The sequence below is a fragment of the Cuculus canorus genome, chromosome 1 (assembly GCF_017976375.1).
Source record: "Cuculus canorus isolate bCucCan1 chromosome 1, bCucCan1.pri, whole genome shotgun sequence".
Lineage (NCBI taxonomy): Eukaryota > Metazoa > Chordata > Aves > Cuculiformes > Cuculidae > Cuculus > Cuculus canorus.
This window is the reverse complement of record NC_071401.1, coordinates 203,159,290-203,180,222: the sequence shown is the minus strand read 5'-3', so window position 1 is coordinate 203,180,222 and position 20,933 is coordinate 203,159,290. Positions and strand designations below refer to the sequence as shown.

The 20,933-nt window shown below is 36.8% G+C and overlaps 1 long non-coding RNA gene across 2 annotated transcripts in view; it reads left to right on the top strand.

Moving 5' to 3' along the window:
* The window catches only part of LOC128854085 (uncharacterized), a 59,891-nt gene that overhangs the window by 26,055 nt on the left and 12,903 nt on the right, over positions 1–20,933 (top strand). The gene's annotated exons all lie outside the window — the stretch shown is intronic.

Sequence of the window (20,933 nt, the reverse complement as noted above, 5' to 3'; positions counted from 1 at the left end):
ACCTATGTAGCTCACACAGTAAGATTTATAAAGGGGATCACTCATACATTTTAGTTAAGTTGTGGTATGTGACACTTCTGATAGAAACAGGTGCATTTATTCTATCTGTAAACAAATTACTACACTCATAATCACCCAAAGAATGCCTTGGAGAAAAAAATATTTTTTATAAAACTGTAATAAATGATTTCTAGGAAAAAAGATACAAGAAAGCAGATCTTCCTCCATAGCTCGTCACACTCCTTGGCCTCTCAGTTGATGCTGCTGATAAACTTGCTCATAAATTGGGAGGGACTTTCACAGGGGAACTTTACTTTAAAGCAGCTATATAAGACTAAAACCTCCTTACATTGCAGATCTGCTGATCCCTGTTGTCTAACTGTGGTTACATGTGCTTACTCTAGTTGCAGAAATAATTTCTTAATCACTTTTGGCTCATCTTGGTTTTTCACATTGCAAAGCCAGTGCAGCTGTGGAAGGATGGACCAGATTCCATTCTCCCTCACACCCCATCAAAATCAATGCTAATCAAGTTCTAGCTTTAGGGCCAAGTTACACCCAGAGATACAAATGGCCTCCAGACTTGGTGTAAGGGCTTTTCTCTTTGTTTGTGCATTGCTTAGAATGATGAGGTTCATGGATCACATCTGAGATTCCTGGGAATTACTGCAGTAGAGATAATAAATAGCAATATTATATCGGTCAAGAAAATTATATTAATTCCTTCATGCAGAGCATGTCAGCAAGTCCACTTTGTGTCTGTATGGTGCAGTGTCCTGAAGTCCTGGGTTCATGACTGTCCAAGCTGGAGAACGTGGTGGAGTTCATCACGATTTTGTCCTGTCCACATGCAAAGAAAAGCAGAGGATGTAGAGAAGTGGTTCACTTTCACATGGCATCCTGGGAGCAGGGAAGGGCTGACACGTCTCACAGCACATTTGTGACTGCTGAACCTCTTTGCTAATTAAGCTGATTCTTCTCTTTAATGTACTCTGCTGCAAGCTGCTTCTCTCATTCTGCAAGGCTGCCTTCTTCAGCAAAACAGATGAGCTGTTCCATTAAATGCTTCAGACTTGTGATACCTTTCAGGGTTTTGTTTAGCTCAAGCAGACAAGTCCTCATCCCAGTACGAACCTGGCTCTCCTTCACTCTCTCTCTTTCCCTACAGTGTTACTCGAGTCCCTATTTTGAAATGCTGTAATAGCACGGAATAACTATTTAGTTGAATACAATCACACAATTGTGTGACAAGACAAATGTAATGTAGAGCACAGGGGAAATGTGATCCTAAACTCAGGGCATCCATTCTGCACAAGAACAGTTGAGAGCTATGTAGTTTTTGAAAGCCAGTCTCCTCTTGACAATTACCTTCAATTAATGGTACACTGCACTAAGCAGAAAATAAAAACTATGCCATTAAATCCTTCAGAGTAGCCTGGAAGGGTTCCAGATTAGCTCTGAACTATCCTAAAGAGCCTGTGTTCATATTACATAGTTATAACTTTACAGGCCTAAAAGAATATGAATCGAAAGTCATTTATGCTGTTCCCTGCACTTGTCAAAGCTTATGTCTGAGAGTTTTAATCCTGATGTAGCCAGGATATATGGAGGTTGTTTTGCATTGAAAATATAAACTTGTCCACAAACATCCTCAACTACTTTAAAACCAAATAGCTCCTACGCAGGTATTTCTTTTGTTGGCATGTATTTCACAGAAATCTATTGAAAGAATAAAAACTTGCTTTTCTTTTGGAAAGTATTTGCTATGAGCTTTACTTTGTAACTCATGCACCTGAAATTGGGTTCCTTATTTATATGCTCTCTGATATGTCAACTTTGAGTAAGCCATGCAAATGAGAGAGTTATCTTTTAGGATTGTTGAGGATAAGGTGTCCCACGATGCACCATCCAACCTGTCCCAGCCCAATTCCACAGTGGAGGCAGAGGTCGGATCCTTGGGAGCGGTTGTCACCTCCCGGTTGTCCCTCCAAATGTTGCTTAGAGTGGCCTTTGGCTATGTGATGAATACAGCATACAGAAAGGTCAAGAAGGATTGGCTGACCAGGCTAGAGGTCATCTAAAATTTATGATGGAAGCGTTGGGAGGTGAGAGACTATGCTCTGAAAAAAAGTGAAGCCTACTGCATTTAGTTATCTCTTTTGGCTTTAGTTGCCTCTATGGACTAAATTATTTTCTATGTAAGTTGCAACTTGGTTAAAATTTTTCTGTCAATAAAAACTCAGATATGAAAATATACTTACAACTTTAAAGGGAAATACTTTTAATGCAATACTTTAAAGGGAAACACCTAGTTTTATTTAAAAAAAGAAAAAGAAAACAGCTAATATTTTTTCCTAAATACGTATATATATTTACTTCAGTTTCCTCTAGATTTTTTGGCTTTCAAAGGCAAACTTTCTTTTGGGTTGGTTTGCATTTGTTAGTTTTTAATTAGTTTTTTCAGTATATTGACAAATGTAAACGTTTTCCTCTGATGTGTATAGAACAACTCTAACTATCCTCTGTGATACCTTGGGTATCAAACTGGGGAGGTGGTTTCCACTTGGTTTATCATTCAGAGGGTTGTTATCACAGCTCAAACCAGTGATTTGGTGCCTGTTCCCCTCTGAAAAGCATGTCTGAGATGTCCCCAGGGAAACTAAGGACATTTCCCTTGAGCCTTTCTCATGTAGGACCACAAAGTCCTTCAGATTCTCAGAGCAAGCAGTGTGAAATGTTCATAGAAAGTTATTGCTATATTCATCTTTTCCAGTTTAATTCCTAATAAGCTCTTGATGCATGCTTTGACATTTTCCTTACTTTACTGTGACAACTTTTTAGCTTTCCTTGCTTGTTTTTACCCTCCCATACAATTGGTAAAACACTTTCTCTCCTCATGTTTTTCCTGTCTGTTACACCCAACCAGTGCTTTTGGCAGCTCTGAAGGGAGACCAGTACACTTCTTCCCTACTTGAACCATTGCAAGGCTTTACAAACACCTCTCATAATTTTGAGATGTTTGGAAATTAACTTTTAAAGTATGAAGTTTAACAGGAAATCTTCTCAATGGTCTCTAGAATGACAGTATTTTAATTGTATAAAATGATAGAGTTTAAATGTCTTGTTTCCTTAAAACTCTTCAGACAAACTGTACTTCGGGTTAACCTTTAATAATTCATACAACTTCATTCGGCCTCAAAATATCCACACTGTTTAGAGTTCTGCTTCCGAAACATGTGATTATTCAGACCCAAAAAGAGAAGGATGTTCTCAATGCACAAGATGTCAAACTAAGATTAAACCCACTAAGGTCTACAAAGCCTGCTGCAAAAAATGATAACTATCTTTGTCAAAATCCCAAGCAAAAACATGTACGTCAAGTGAGATCTTCGATAAAATATGAATATCAGGGTGAGACTAAGTTGTGGCTTAGTTTCAAAGAATTTTTTTCTTCTGAGATGCAAAAATTATCTCAAATCTTACAACCCATTTCTGAACACTGCACTTATAAATTCTGATGACATGTGTAGTTTCCTTCTATGGCAAATCATAACTACAAAAGTCTTGTTTATTAAAACTATCTGTGTGTTTCTGTGTATCCCTGAGAGATTTGGGGTCCTAATTTTTTTTAATTCTAATTTGTCTGCTGTTCATTACAGGAATGCCCACAAACCTACAGCTTTCTCACACTGGATATGTTCATGATGAAAGATAAAAACCTGAAGATGGGACATTTGATTCCCACAGAGACATCACCTGCCACACCAAAATTAAAAGGGTTTTGTCTAAATGATACGATGGGGATTTGGGATTTGGGATTTCCTTACTGCTTGGGAAGGCTGTTCTGAGCTGCAGCTACCTCTGTTGTCTTAGGGGTCTTCATGTAAATTCCAGTCCAAATTCTACCTCTCTCCTTACCGTAACTGTTTATCTGGGATGTGGCAAAGTTTACTTTAAACATATCTTAGAGGTTCATTTGTTTGTCATTGCTTGTGAATCCAAAGTTGTAAATGACAAAACACAAAACCAAGCATCAGCTTATGCTTCATGGATAGTGCAACTGAGGTCTTCGAAGCTTAGTCTTTATTTACAGGAACTGATTCTACCCCTACATCATAAAATGTGAAAAAAACACTTACTGATGACTACCTAATTTTACCCAGGACATAGCGCAAGCTTGTAACTGTATCAAAGTGAAATTTGTTTTAGATCCTTTTAGGTCTTGATACATAGACTTTGGGCAATAGAGACAGCATTATGGGATTAACTACACCAAGATGCAATGTTACAGTCTGAAGGTGAGTGGCACACTACAGATAGGGTTAAAATAACTCGGCAGCTTTTGCTTTTAGGCATTTGTTTTTGTTTGATAACTACGAAAGTTTCTGGTATCAAGATCTTCCTACCCAGGCCAAGATCACTGGGTTCTGCTGTTCATCGTGAGGGGAGATGAGGGCACTGAGATTCCTTCCATGTGCTGAGAAAAGATGGATTGAGATGACCAAGTCTTTCCTGTGTGTGGCCAAATGCTTCTTTGTAGAGCCACAGATTGGCACTAATGCATTTCCCTTATCAGATTCCTTCTAGGTTCTCAAAATCCTGCACTATCATTTGCCTCTCATAGGTCCTTCAACTGTCAGGGTTTTTTTGTCTTCCCTCTGCCATTCTCCTGTTTTTCTGTCCTTTGGATTCATTGGGGTCCTTCCTGGTCACTCTGAATTAATTTCCTCTATGTCTGGGTAATCGGTGGCAGTAATTAATGAAACTTAGGTGTGTCTGATACTCGGGCGAATATGGACGCTTACTCTCCTCTAAGTCCTGATATGGTCTGAATTCTCACCATAGCTTCAGGTTCCCATTTTGCATCAATGCATAGCTCTTCTTAAATTATTGATGAATAATTAATTAGTAAGGATACTTGGATTGAAGGAAATGAAATGGGTCGTTATGGAAATATGGGTTTGGATTTGCCTATCCGTTTCAAGTATCCCACTTTTGGTTCTCTGAACAGGCTTAGATCTCATTTAAATCATTCCACTTTTGAAGCATACACGACATTTTGCCTGAATAAAACACAGAACAAAACTGAATGATAATTCCAAGATTTGTCTTATATCACAGAAAAGAAAGACAGCTCTAGTTCAATTATTTTGATGATTCATCTGTGAACTGTTCAAGTGTTAACACATCCTATCATTACAGTTTCCCTACTCCCACCTGCTTCTTTGGTTCAACCACCTGTTGCATCTTGCCTTCTAGATCTCAGGCTGTTTGAGGCAGGTACATTGTTTACTCTGTGTACGTTATACAAAGTCTAAGTATGACCCAATTTAGGGTCCTAGGTTCTTGTAAAAATAGAAGTAAAAATGCAATGAACATCAGAGATAAGCAAAGGTAATATTAAGATACTGATTAGTTTTGGGATAGAAATCTTTAATGTGCATTTTACTTTTTTTAATAAAGATATAATTAATGTGTGATAATAATCTTAATGTAAAATCTGACCAGAAAGTAGACACCTGTTGTTTTTTTCTGCAGAGTAGTTAAATGAGGTCAGCACTTTAAGCTTTCTCTCCTCCCTTCCCTGCAGCAGAGGGCTGACCTCGCCTTGGTTAACATGAGATAAAATTACAACCTCTGATCCCACCAGTGTCTTGTGGTAGGAAAATTAAAAGGAGGGAAGAAAAGCCTATCAGCCATTTCCTTCATCTGACATCCCATGGACTTCACCACACAGGCTGACTTTCAAGATGAACTCTTACGGTTGTCTTCCCTGCTTATTGCAAAGAATTTGCAGCCTCTTCCAAAGCTGCAACCAACAACACATGTGCAGAGAGGTAGAGATCCTAGCATAAGCTGGATTCAAGTCCTTGCTCAAGAAGAGATAGATTTGTCTGCTTGCTGCACTGTTCCCCTCTACCTAGTCTCTGTTTAAATAAAAGTGTTGTTCCCTGCTTGACAATAGAATATTTAGCAGGCACCAGTCATCAATCAAAGCACTATCATTAATAATCAAAGTGAGACATTGGACAGAATGGAAAATTAATCACAGGAGGTAGGTGAAGCACCTTAGCGCAAGAGGAGGTTTCTGCATACTAAGAAGAAGAATTTTTCTACTAGTCTTCACAAAGAAAACACTGGGTTTAATTCCAAGTTGCACCATATTCCCCTTCCCTCTGCTGTGTAAAGGGAATGGTGTACAATTGTTCTGTTGCCAAATGGTATAAACTTTGGAGTGGTACAAAGTAGTCTCCTACAGTACTACAACAGTGAAACAGGGCCACTATTTCTTGAAGCATTGGGAATTCCAGTGCTTGGCAAAATGATTCGGATAATTTCAGAACTCATTGTGACTGAAGAAATTTATTGTAATTATCACCTTTCTCCTTCCCTCGTGGATCCCTCAACAGGTACCAAGAGAACGGCAGTGATTAAAAGAAACAGAGTAATAACTCTGATTTACTCTGATTAATAAAGTAATAAAACTGATTGAAACCTAAACAATTCAAATGAAAGTCCTTCTCAATATACCAACAAGTTCAACTTACGTCACTGACTATAACCACTTTTTGTTATCCTCTCTCCTGAAATGGAAAATGATTCATTCTTTCAATATGACAGTTATGACCTGAATATCATGCTGAGCTAATTGAAGCTTGCCTTTACGTTAGAGAAATCTACAAGGCATAGAGATAATGTGTGTGTCTTTCAATAGCTTCTGTCCCAATGCTTTTTTTTAACCAAAGCCTATTTTTTTTCCTGTAATTGAGTGACATAAATTCATAAAGAATGGAATAAAATAAATGCGTATTTACATTAAGTCACAGAAAGCACACTTAGCCAAGAAGTGTGCAGTATAGTTTCCAGCCCTCCAATGTATAAGCAATGATGATTCTATTACTGATAAAGATAGGTACAGGAATCTTTATTGCTCCAGCTTTTAGCTCAGGGGAATACAGGGGTGTCTGGTAGATGTTTTAGGATGCTTGCAAGGATGGCAGCTGCAGCTGCAAAAATGTGGAAGAAGCTATGGTGGCTAGCAAAGGACTTTGAAGAACTAATGGTCCTTTAGCAGATCATCAGCTGAGAAAAGCTGGGCAATATAAACTTAACACACTTGGTGTAATATTCCTTTTTCACAGTAAAAGCCATTTCAGCATTCAAGGCTCGCATCTTTTATAGACAGCGGTCAAACACTGGTTGGCACTAAAACGAAGTGTGCTGTATTCTTTTTGAAGTGTTCTATCCCCTGAAGGATAATCCTGATCTAACTATTCTCCTGTATGTGGGATCCCTCTCTTTTTGCTGACATCTTCTCAGATGATAATGGTGGTCTGAAGCAGAGGAACATGAACCCGACATTCAGGGTCAGAACAAGATTAATCTTTCCCACAATTTTGTTTTAAACAGTAAATGATAGAAGATATTGAGGAAAAGAGAACGGGAATAATTCATCCTTTGATAATCAGAGATTTACATCAACTTTAGCTGAAACTATCTGGAGCATAATGTGTGAATATTTTGATAGACTATTTCATTAATTTCTTACTTTTGCCTTCACAAAATCCTGTGGCAATATGTTCTACAGCAGCATGAAAAATAATGTATTTTCCCCTTGCTGAAGGAACACACGGTTCATAAATATATAGGACATAATCATCGTCAACAGACTCTATTCCAAAGTAGACTGCTATTAGGTTTAGTACTTCCTTAAGATTTTCCACCCTCCGCCAATGACAGTGTCATCATTCTATAAGTGTAGGGAAGGGGATGCTCCAGCCACAAAGACCTACCTTGTTATCATTTCTAGTCTACCTTAATTCTAATGATAGCCGGAGAGGTTTGACTTGTTAGAGAAATCAAAGTGCAGCCTAACAAACACTGAGACCATACTATACGAAGCCTTCTTGCTCACTGTCCTGTGACAAGAGCATAGAAAGGACTGCTTGTTGCTTCCTGGATTACAAAACCACAATGCATCTCTGAGCAACTCCTCCAAACTCTGGAGCAGAAGTTGGGTGGTGCAGGACTTTGCAGAAGCACACTGTAGGATTCTTCTGGCTTGCATTTTGCAGGAGACGGGGCAAAATGTTAGAGATTACAGTTATAAGCTGACTTTCTAGCTGAAGTTCAGCTAAGTATGACTGTGGAAAAATCTCTGTCTATAGCTACCTCTTTAGTGAGATATATATGGGCGGTTTCTTAAAGAGTACACCTCTCCTGCTCACAATACTTTCCTATTGATAAATTGTCACAAGAAGTTTGGCTTCCATTAGAACTCATGATGCATATTAAAAACAGATGGGCGGTTCCAGATCTTAAGGGGATGAATGCTTAGGGAATGTGCACAATAATTCATTTTAATGTTTATATTCAACAATAATAATAGGGGTAAAGAGTAACTGACACAGGCAGATCATTTTTTGAGATGTTGAATTGTTTTAAAGCACTCGTTTGTGTTTCAGTGACACAGAATTTGGAGCCTATGAAAACACTCAAAAGCAAAGCACATTCCTTTACAGGGATAAGATTACCCTTGGGGTTGCTGAGACTGGGAAAAGTTCTTGTTGAAATATAAAATGCCTTTAAGTCAGTTGGGAATATCCTGCTGAAAAAGAAAATCAAAGAGTAGAACAGGGGAAATGTACTGTCATTTTCAGTTAAGGAGCTCATTTTTTGCCTCCTATTAGAACCATTAGAAATTACTTCAGACACAACTTAATAATCTACATCAGTATAGCAGGAGTTAAGATAGCAAATGGTATTATGGCAAAAATGTCTTAGATAAAATAAACCTTAGTAAAACCAGAAATGTTGCTTTTTCATTAGATTTCTGAATAGTTCAAGAGCTGTAACATCCAATTTTTAATTTTACTTAAATGGGGATATTCTTTCTCCTAAATGACAACAGTAGTTTAGCACAAGGTATATGCTGTGGAGTAAAATTAGGTTAAGTGTTATATAAGAGATTGTGTAATATAACTCTTTCACATGTGATTGTGCAATTGTCAGTATTAACTGTAAGTATGCAATTATCCATGTTCTTTGGATGTTGTTCCCATCCTACTTCCCTGATCCTATGGGCTGCATTCCAAAATCTTTATATGGGGGAGAGAGGTCGTGGGCACAGAGTGGCAGTGATGGATGGAATTCCTGCCTTATTTCACAGCTGAGAGAGTCACATCTCTTGTCAAATTCATGCCATTGCCTAGTGGATGTGGGCTGCATGATCTTGCCTTAGCAGCCCTGATTACCTTCCTCCAATACCCAGGAATTTGGCTTAGCTTGGAAATTCCTGCTCTATGCACAGATTGTTCCTCAGCTGTGACATTGTTGTGGCACAAGGTGACAGCTGTTATAGATGAGCCATATGTGACTCAAAACCCACAGCTCGGGCATCCTTGTCTACTGCTTCCTGCACATTATGGACTAAATGCATAACAATGAGTCAGGTTGAATCTAACAGAGATAAGTCCACATAGACGAAGTATCTGAGATGACCTGGAGTTGTTTTAATACTTCTTTTTCCTTCAGCTTTTAGCATAAGCACTCTGGCAATGGGCTCTGATGGTCTTTTAAGCACTGAACTACGTTTTATAGCACCCTTACCAATTCAGTATTAAATAATGCAAGTTTGCAGGCCAGCATGCATTTCTTTTTTAATGCCTCTGTTGAGGAACATAAGAGAGGTAGAATAGCTAGGGATAAAGGCTGGGAGGTACGGAGGGACATTTGACAAAGCCTACTTTAAAGGTTTCTGAAGGATGGTCAGGACAGTGACCAAAGGGAAAAATTGTTATTCCTTATTGTCATTCAAGATGGTTAGAATTCCTCTGACCAAGCATAGATGCTGACAATGATGGCATCTATGTGTTTGCAAGTCATTCCAGTTTCTCTTTATAGTCACAGAAAGTCTGCTTGATATATCCTATGATATATTCATCGCCTTCTCAAATATTCTTCTCAGTTAGGTCAGATGACACACGCCTAGAAGGGCCTGCTTTTCTCCTCTAACTGTAAGAGGAGCCAGAGAAGAAAAGCTCAGTTATAGATGTCAAAAATGCATGTATATGCCTGAAATTTGCTGAAAAGACTCGTATTCTAGTTTTTTATTCCTCAGTGTTTTGTGTTCAAAAAGGAGATACCAGTATACAGCCTTACCACTGTTAGGCTCCACTATTTGGAAAATATTAGATATTTTTTTTTCATTATTATGAAAGTGCAGTTTATACTATAGATCATGCATTTCGCAAATCAAATAGCAAGTAAAATGATGTGCTACTAGGCAAACAAAAAGCCCTTCTAAGCTTATTGACACAAACTTTCCTCCCAGCTGATGTTATCTCTTTCCACATTATATTAGATCATATCTCACCAGGAGAGCAGGCTGGTTAAGTGTAGAACTGACTATGATGACACACCAGTTTTACTGCACTTAGCTCCAAAAATTTGAATGGTGATTCCACTGGTGTGATACTGCCGCGTGACTAGAGTTAGATGCACATTCACGTCTTCGTTCTTTCTCCAGAGAAATCATGAAGCCTGCTTGTGAGTTTGTTCAGTAACAAAATATTGCCCACTTTGGAAGGAGAGAAGGAAATAAAGAAAGAGAAAAAAAGGAATAATTAGCTTTAAACCTGTATATATATAATTATATGTTATTCAGACTAAGCAAGCAATATTAAAACTACATTCAACTCTCTCCAGCTGGACTACACAAGGAATTGACACAAACCCAACAAACCTCACACTCCTAAGTATCTTCACATACCTTTATAGAACTCTATAAAACGTTCAAAACATACCTTTCATCCTAGTGAAAAATACCATTCTGAGGGGTTGTGCAATAGTTGCATCATTTCTAGTCCTTTGAATGAGAACAAAACACAATAATAGGAGTTGGACTAGATGGTCATTGTAGGTCCTTTCTAGCCGAATTATTCTATTTTATTCTATTCTAAAACACTCTATGTCAGCAATTAATATTATAGTTTAAGAACGAGGATTCCACATTGAACCCAGTAAAGGCCCAAGTTGAGTTTGGAAGTTTCTGGTTCACTCATGATGGGACAAACTCCAAGTATTGGCAAAGTGTTTGGAATATGGAGGTACAAAATTTTTTAATGCTTTGCAAGGCACCATTCCAGCAAGGTGCGAGAAGGCTAACAAAACAAACTAAATTAAAAACAAAAAAAAAAGAATAAAGGAAAATAAAATCTGTTTTATACAAGATTATATCATCCAGGCCCTTTGATTTCTGTGCCACTTGCATAGCATCCAAAAAGACCCATTTCCAGGAGACCAGTGTACTGAAAACTATGCAAAATTCAAGGAGAATCAGGTTTTATAGCTGATATATGCCGACATTGAGGTTATCGATGCATTGAGCTACTGATGTGCACTTTAACTCCAGGAACATAAAGCATGCTAAAGCAATATTACACATGAGAGTTATTCAATAACATGTGGAACATAAATCTATCCCATATCTCCTTGCATCAAGAACATTAATTAATCGTGTGATGAGAATGCCATTTTCAGCTTACCGTGCAAGCCTGGAGATACTGCCAGTGATCCTTTTGGTTTTAATAACTGTGCATTTAGTTCAAGGAAGGAAAAATGAATTTAGTTATTAAATTGGAGGCTTTTCTTGATCATTATAAGATTGAGCTGTAGGTAGAATTCACAGACTTTATATTAGAGCAATGATAGTGTGGATGCCTCTTTTAGTATCAGTATTTTGTTCTGTTTTGTTTTAGAAGACTGTACAAATTCAGATTTAGATTGTTGCAGAAGGGGGAACAGGGTACTGCACATGCTTTGGGGTGCATAGTGTAACAATAGCCACACAGTCCTCCCAGTATCCAGTGAAATCCAACTTACAGTCACATGAACCAGAATGGGACCAATCCTGTAGTTTTTACTGAAAACTCTTCATCCCCAATGCCATTTCCTTTGGTTTGTTAAAACTCAGGGTCAGCAAATCCTGTGTTTGCTACTGCAGATCACGATGATGAGAAAGGTAAAGATTATATCGACCTCAAAGAATATTGAGTCTGTGAGATCCTATAATGCAGTGTGACCCAGAGATATTGTCTGCTAGAAACAGCGAACAAGAGTGCACATGTTTAAATCTTATGAAAATGGGTCCTCTTAATTTATGCAGCAATTCCAAATGTAATATACGATAACTAAAAAATTTATTAGCTGGCAAAACCTTGGCTACGTATCTTTCTTAGAACAGCACCTTTAATGAACTCTCAATACTGCAGCCTAATTTCATCATGTGCTAGCATGTCTCGTTGAAGAGAAATCTTGTTGTTGTCTAGTTGATCTTTAAAAGCTAGAGATAAGAAATTCTCTGACAATGTCTATAACAGCCCACTGATATAAACCGTATACAAGCACTGATAGCACTTGCATCTATAGGGGGAGCTGCTTAAATATTTTTTTAAATAGGTTGTTTTTCCGTGCACAAAGGTGTCAACTCATGCAAATTTCTTTTTTCTGAGAAGTTATTTTTGTCTAAGGAATTATTAGTCCAAGGGAGGATGAAGTAGGGTTAAGACGATGTTGATCACATGCTATTCACAACAATGAACTAGGAAGAAGCTTGTTTGACTCCGTGCTCTGAGGCTGGTTTTCTAAAACTAGAATAGACTCACAAAGCACAAGCCTTTTAATAGCTTTTTATAAAAGAGATAGGAACTGAAGAATTCTGTTGTGGAATAAAGCACAAACAATAATTTCCTGATATTTTTCACATGACATTAGGGAAAAGGGCTTTCTGTAAGTACATACTACTGTGAGCACATACAGGTAAAAGCAACCTACAGGATATATGGTTATTTCCAACAATTAATGTAGAGCCAAGTATAGTTTTCCTGGGAGGTTAGAAGATGACTGAAGTCCTCATATAATCCATTCCTTCTGCCTTACAAGAGCCTCTCCTGTCTCCATTTATAGTACCAACATCCCACCCAAGTGTAAGTCCTCCATGAAGTCTCTTCCCAGGGTCCCAAGGACTTCCACACACTTCTCTTTTGGGTCCATTATTTGGGGAGCAAGATGGGGCCCTGGAAGAATGGCATCCAATCAAAATGATTGCTGAATGTTGTCTCCCTAGTGGATGTGTCTGCACAGTAGAGGACTATGTGGCAGGGAGGAAACATATATTGGTAGTAGCCATTGACCTTTCATTTATATGTTTATCGGTTTTAAATCTGATATTTACTGCACAGGATTAAGAAGATGAGACCACACAGACTTTCACACCCAACTGATGTACTACATTTTATTACACAAATTTTGTCTCTCCTGTAGTATCTGAGGAAAAAAAGTCATGAGTGAATAAAGTGAATTTGTTGGCACTGTCCCGTGATTGACCATGCTTATTTACCATTAAAAGACGTGCCTGGCAGCTTGTGACTCCCACATTGTTTTACTGAGATCTATAAGGGAGCGATGCTATGCCATATGAACAAAGAGACTTTTGCCAAAGACCCTGGTTCTTTCATTGACTTTGCCCTCAGTACGACCATATTGGTGAAACCAAAGTGCTTTTGTGTTTGTAAAAAAACATAATAAAAATCTGTTTGTAGAGGTTCTGAAGATATCATGCAAGTCGCATATGCACAGGCAGGATTTCTGGCACACTTACCCAACCTTTTCTTTCTGTGATAGGGGTTCTTCTCTTCCAGTTACACAGGCCACCACAGAATTTGGCAAGGATGTGCAAGCGTGGGAACCTTGATGTGTTTATGCCGTTGTTTAAGTGATTGGGTATTTTAATCAGAAACTTAGTCTGGTAAAAAACAGATAATGGATTAATATGCTGTCCTATCTCTTGGAAATTCCTAAAAGCCATCTAAATGATTTTTTCTATGTCCTTAAAAATTAGTGCAGGAAAATATCAAAAGACAAGTTTTAGGAGAAAGGAAAATATTTTAAATCTTTCCAAAACATTTCTCGGTACTGTGCTGGAGAAAACTGTCAGTCTTCCTCTGTTTGAGAAGTTTCATAATCACATAATCCTAGTAACACTGTTTCCTTGTTGCATATTAACAAAATATTCCCAAGTTCACAGAATTATAGAATCATTTATGTTGAAAAGGACCTTTAAGATCGAGTCCAACTGTCAACCTAACATTGTCAAGTTCACCAAAGGAAGAACCACTAATTCCGATATTAGAAAAAAAATTCATTTTTTCTGCTGTTGGTGGCTTTTAAAAGTCGTAGAGATTTAAAAGTCATGATATTACATGTACAAACGTTTTTCAAGGCCAATATCCAACTGATTAAATCTCTGAAAAAGTAATTAACTCATTTTCTTGAAACTCCGCAGCAAATTGAAGTATTATCCTGGGCTTAAAGCTGAAAGTTTGGGGAAGGTTTCATTTATTTTTAAAAATATGCCAAATTATTAACACTTAACAGAGCTTGCTAATTATTTCATTACAACAGTGCTGTCATAACCTTTAACAAATTATGTAAAGCAGTCAATATTTTAAAATAACTCAAGATTAACTTAGAGTATCCGAACTGACTCTTATCTAATGCATCCTTATTTGAAAGTAGTGTAATGCTGATGTTTTGCGGGAGTTAATCATGCTTTGCAATCATAAAAATAATAAAAGGACTGGCGCTAAGGATGCTAATGTAGTACCTTAATTCTGAATTTCATAGTGCAAGGAGAATGCCTAGAGACATTTGCAGTGTATTCCTCGAAAAACAAAACCAGCCTGCTTTGAAATGAAAAACTTGTAAATTAAATATTATATGTTCAATTTCTGCATTTGGCTTTGTATGTCCAGGACTGATGGCTTATATTGCTGTTGCTTCATAGATGCAGTTTACCCTGATACAGAGGGAAAGGGGAAAATCTGATTTCTTGCATTTCAGCACTGCAATGTGTCCAGTCATCACTTAGAATCAGCTGGTTCATTCTAGGAAATAATAATAGTCAAAAGCAATATTGCAAGGGGCAGGGAGTTTTTTTTAAATGATTCACCAAAATGTTCAAGGTCACATGGAAGATTTGAAAATAGAAAAATATTTGTTCTGTAGTTGGGCAAATTAACAATATCTACTTATTCACAATAATATTAATTGGTCTTTTTTTTAGTTTCTCTTATCAGGAACTAAGCCTAATTAGACTGAGGTGGTGTCAAACTCCTTGATTTAATGTTGATCTTTGCTGTTATTGTCTCAGAATCTTTTCCCATTTGTGACATAGTTACCTTTTAACGAGACTATTTTTAAAGGGATATTTGTAAGGTGTCACTTCTTGGAGGATTTATCAATGCTTTTTAAAATATGCTCAAAATAGATGCAGGTAAGAAAAACTACTGTTAAGTGTTATACTAAAACCTAACAAAACCAGAAATTCCACCTTGCCCACTATAAAAATAGCAATCACATATTTAAGGAAGCATTTGTCAAGGAAAGCAAAATTAAATACCTTCCTTATAAATATTGTTTTGCTCATACAAAGGCCAATTTGTTTCATTTGTTGAAGTTCACATTAGGATCCATTTGATTTAACCATATCTCCACTTTGGAGATAAAAATACAATGTATTATTAATGACTCACAGTATATGAGAAAAGAGTATATGAGTCAATATTACTCCAGTGCTGTGCATTATTAAGGAAAAGTTAAAGTAGGTCACCACGGCACATGAAGCTAAATAGACTAATAATGCATTCTACGGGTAGACGCTCATCTACCAAGGAGTCATGCGTTATGTGCTGTCACCCACACAAGATAAGCATTTTGATTTGTGAATTTTCAAGATCACATTTGTACTGAAAAAAGAAACAGCTGCTTTGGCTTCTCTGAATTTCACCCTCACTTTTATTAAAAGGACAGAGCTGGGTCTACTTTTGCTCAAAATTCAGGAGCTTATTTGGAGCTTTTTTTTATTTTTCCAAAGCCAAATCTAGTTAAGTTATACAAAAAAAGGAGATGAGACAATAAATTGATCTAATTAAATATTCCCCTCAAGTGTTTGCGAGTTAATCACAGAAATTCCGTGATTCTGTTCTGTCCAAATTAAAGGATGTGCTGAAAGCAAGCTGCAGAGCACCAAACAAGGAAGAGTTCCACAGTGAATGCTGCTCGGCTAGCTGAGACTGCATTTTAAGAGCAATCACTGCAAAAATGTTTTTTTTAATTGTCATCAGCACCCTTTCAGGGAAATTCATCTTCAGAAAGTATTGGAAAATAATAATATGGCATTCCATTACTATTAAGTCTCAAAGTCCACAGACCACATCTGTTTAGGTTACAAGTTAAAACTAGGTTATCGTGCTCAGGTTTTTATTTTCTTTCTTGAGTATCATTCATCATCAATAGGAGAGATAATATAATTGAAGATTATTCCACGGTTCCTGATCTCTTAGCCAAAAGCTGAGTTGTCTCCCCAGAGCTAACAGTACTAAAATGCAGTTAAAATGATCAAGTATGAGTCAAATACACAGAGAGAAAGGTTTATTAAGCAAGGAGCCTTTGATGGACTTACACTTTAAGCAGTGTGCTTCACTCTCTGCTGGCTGCATTATAAAACCAAAGGGGAATATCTCCTCTTTTGTTGCTTTAAAAAGGATAGCTTTAGATCTGTTAAAGTAAAATTTTAATCATGTTGGGTCTGTGTTTTCCCAACCACTAAATAGTCCCAGAACTGTATTCATTTCCACAGCCTAAATACTGCAGATGCTATAGGGAAAGAGCGACCACCTTGTAAATCATGACCGAAGTGCAACCAAACATGATTCCCAACCTGGGGTCTGTCCCCTGGGTTTCTAAGCCTGGTGAAGGAGTGACCTCTGTCCAAACTGCTGCTGACATTAATTCTGGGTGTTAAACTCGGACACCGCTGTGGACTTGTTCCTCTCGAACATTGAGTCTGGGGAACCATCAGCATCTCTGTCCTGCAACCTGTACCCCCTGCTTCATCTCCACCACATACGGGGTTAACTTCTGAGACAGACAGGGAAAAAAAGTCCGTAAAAATCAAGTTAATGCATGCAAATGATAGCATTCTTGTATTTAGCCTGTCTCTTTTGTGTCTTTAATGTCTAAATATCTTCTGCCAGTAGCTGCCAATCATCTAATTTTGTTGTGTCATTAACAGCCTTTGAAACAGCACAATGCAGGTAATGGAAGCCTGAAATGATATTGGGATATCATGTTATGATTGTTTTCTGGCCCTAAAATCAAGTTAATAAAGAGGAACTTGCCAGAAGAATTGGGCACTCCCTGGTAGAGAAAAACACAGGATGAACTCCGTGCACTTCTTTAGTAGAACATACTCTTGCATAAGTATTTAATGATTCATGTATATTGCTTAAAGATGAGCTATCTGCAAGAGAAAAACAAGGAATCATGTGAGATTTTCTCCTGCTTTGTTTGCTTCAATATACAAGTAAACAATGTAATTTGTTAGGTATAAATTTTTAGTTTTGTTTTTTTCCTTAATTTTCATATATGCAAATAACAGATGGCTAGTGGAGAATGAAAAGAAATAATAACATAATGAAACTCAAGACAGTGAAAGACAAATATTTAAATTCATGTTTTTCAGAATATTTCTTTGTATTCCACTGCCTGCTAAACACTCCGACATAGAACATGTTTGTTATATATTTGTAACAAATCCCATGTTTCATTTCTCAATTAAAGTGCTCAAGAAGCACTCCAGAAAAGACATGCAGAAACCCCTTGTCCTCCAGGAATAGACAGCCCTAATGTTTCTAGGTTTTCCTAAGCTGAAAAACATAAGCAGAATAATCTTCTATTTAGATACATCTAAATATCTAATGACATCTAAAAATCAAATTAAATTTTGCCTGAAAGTTCCTTTCTATTAAAAAAAAAGGCATAAATAATAAATTCTGCATTCTAAAAAAAACTGTTGTAAGTTAATCATTTATGTACAACAAAACCAATGCAAGGACTGTAAAAATGCCCTGAAATACCACTTTACTTGTATGTATTATTTCACAAGGTGCTTATTAAAGGTAAACTTTGCAAAACTACTTCTGCATGTTTGGCTTTTTTTTTTTTATAGAAAGAAGAACTGTCCCTTTTGAGTATGCATTGAGGACACATTACTATAAAACAGCTTGGGGAATATGGGAGATTTCTTATCTTGCTATATTTAATAGGACAATCTAAAACTGTGAGCTCTGGTTTTGCAATAAGAAAAACATATCTCCTGCCATCATGTGGAATATAGCAGTATCTCCTTTTTGAAATGATCTGATGTTTGAATACCACGACAGTAAATATATCATGACAATGACATTGTTTTGTGCCTCACTTGAAAACTGAATAATAATGTGAGCATTTTGAGGGGTAGTGTCTCAGCTCATCTTCAAAGAAACATCCTTGGTGATTTTGTTGGGGGAGCTCTGTTTATGAAACTCTGGTAAAATGAGCCCATTTATTTTAATTTCTGATATCAGAAATTTTAAGTTAAATGACAGTTTTGAGACTCCTCCCCACAGGATTGTGTCTACATTATGCATCTCACAGATTTCAATGATGTTATACCAGGAAGAGCTTTGGTTTATACTGCATTCTCATAGCTATCAGACTATCTGAAAACATGCCAGGTCTGATACTTATCTGCTGGTATCACTTACACCATTTTAAATACACGGAGCAGAATGAAGCCAAGGTTGTCTGTAGAATATCTTGACCAAAGTCGAGAATCATACAGTCATATGATCATACAATCATAGTATCATTAAGGCTGGAAACCTCTAAGATAATTCAGTTCAACCATCAGCCCAATATCACTGCATTTACTAAACCATGTCCCGAAGTGATTCAAAATCATTGGATTTCTTTTGACCTTGATTTATTTTGACCTCAGGTTTTGACCTGGGGTGTACCCAAATTTTCCATCTTTCTGCTGTTGTCTATCTCTGGGCCCTCAGAGATAGCCCAGGTCATGGGGGGGATTCTGCTTACTGCTCTACTCTGTCCAAGATAGATTTTAGCTTAATTTTAGTTTTCAGTACTGAAATATTCTTCTCCCCATTATTTTATTCTTCCCCATCACTGTCTGTGGTACTTTCTGTTTTTCCACTGAAGACAGTTCTCCTGATTTTTTTTTCTGGTAACACATCACTTACGCTTTTCTTTTACAGTCTGATGGTTTTCTGAAATGACTCAAAAGAGTCTTCTTTTCTCAAGGTGAAGGTGATACATGAATGTTTAAATAGAAACTGATGATAAAATGAGAATACTGGCTTCCAACTATCCCTGGAATTCACATTATTTCCTTCATTTAAGTTGTTGTTTAAGAAAATAACTGTTATAAAATCACCTTACAGTGATGCATTTGCTGTTAAATGAAGTCGCACACCTAAATGTTGGAAAGCAGAAGACATCCTTATTCTTTCAACTCTGCACAGAGCTGATCACTTCAACCTCTCTGCTGTGCAAATGGACTTTATGAAACACTCACTGTTTATGGATTTCATCACATAAGATGACTCTTAAAATATGTCTTAAAATAAACAAACCATGAGTTACCTCAACTTTGAAAAAGAGTCAGAGTGGATTGCTGCTCAATATGGTGATTTTCAGTATTCTAAGACCCAGTTAAGATGGAATTTCATCTCTTGACTCTAATTAAAGAATACGCATCCATTTTAGAGTAATAAAGGAAATTTTCATTTTCCTTAGAAATTTTGATCCCTTTTAGACTAAATTCTGAAATGATTTAATAGAAAGTACGATTGCTCTCAGATATAAGGAAAATAATGCTTCTAAGTTTTAGAGTAATTCCTACAAGATATTTAGCTTCTGAAATAATTTGTTTCTCCCTTGTTTTCCTCTATTCCTTCAGAAAAGTTTAATTTCTTTTCATAATGACTGACGTATGAGTTCTGTTATGTTTTTTTTAGAAAAAATGTTTAAAATATTTCTAGGATAATTTAAAACATTGTCAATCTTTCAATAGAATACATTCTTGAAATTATTTACCTCATCTTTTTTTTCTTCCCCTGGCTAAATGCAGGTGGCCAAGCTGTGTAGGGTTAATATAAAATCTTTTAAAAATCAGTCACTTTTGTTTAGGGAAAGCTGAAAAAGGATGTAATCCATCATATTTTCCAGTAATAATTTTCCAGGAGATAAGAGCTGAACTAGGAAAAAAGCTGTATTCAGCCATTAGAAAACTTGTCTAACATTAGGTAGCCCGTAGATCTTGCACCTCACTGACACTTTCTGTCCCCATGGACTTCCATCTGTAATTCTATAATATTGCTGAGGTCCAAGCCATGGTTTGGAGAACAGTGGCATTAATGTAACATAAAAAAAAATTCCAGAGGTATATTTATTTTTCACACATTTTATCAAATACTTTTCAATGATAATTTAACATCAGACCAGTTTTCTTGGCCATGATGCAACGTTTGCTGCATTTGTGGCTACTGTGAACTATTAGTGAATTCTTCATTCATTCAACAGTAACAGTGGTTTTATAGGTGTCATATGAGGAGTTTTTAACTATGGGGCTTTAGCTTTCTTCTCTGTAAAGTGGGATGATTCTTAGTCTCTGGGATTGTTGTGAAGTCTAAATCAGTTGTTATTTTTGGCTTAGACTCCAGCCTATGAGGTGTCCTTGAAGAAGTCTTTTTTTTTTTTTTTTTTTCCTAATTTTTCTAGTGTTAAATATTATGGTAATTCATAGGTCAGATCATGAACTCTTTACTCAGGCAAAATTGAAATTGACTTAACTTCTGTCGGTATGACTATATAAAAAATGCAGTATTATTTGGATTTGTTATTTACGGTGAGAAATACAGTACATATTTATTTGTGTGTGTTTATTTTACAGAACCTTCTGAATTCTTATCTATTTTCATATGTACACTTATTTATTTCAAACTGTTTATACAAGATAACTAAAATGAATA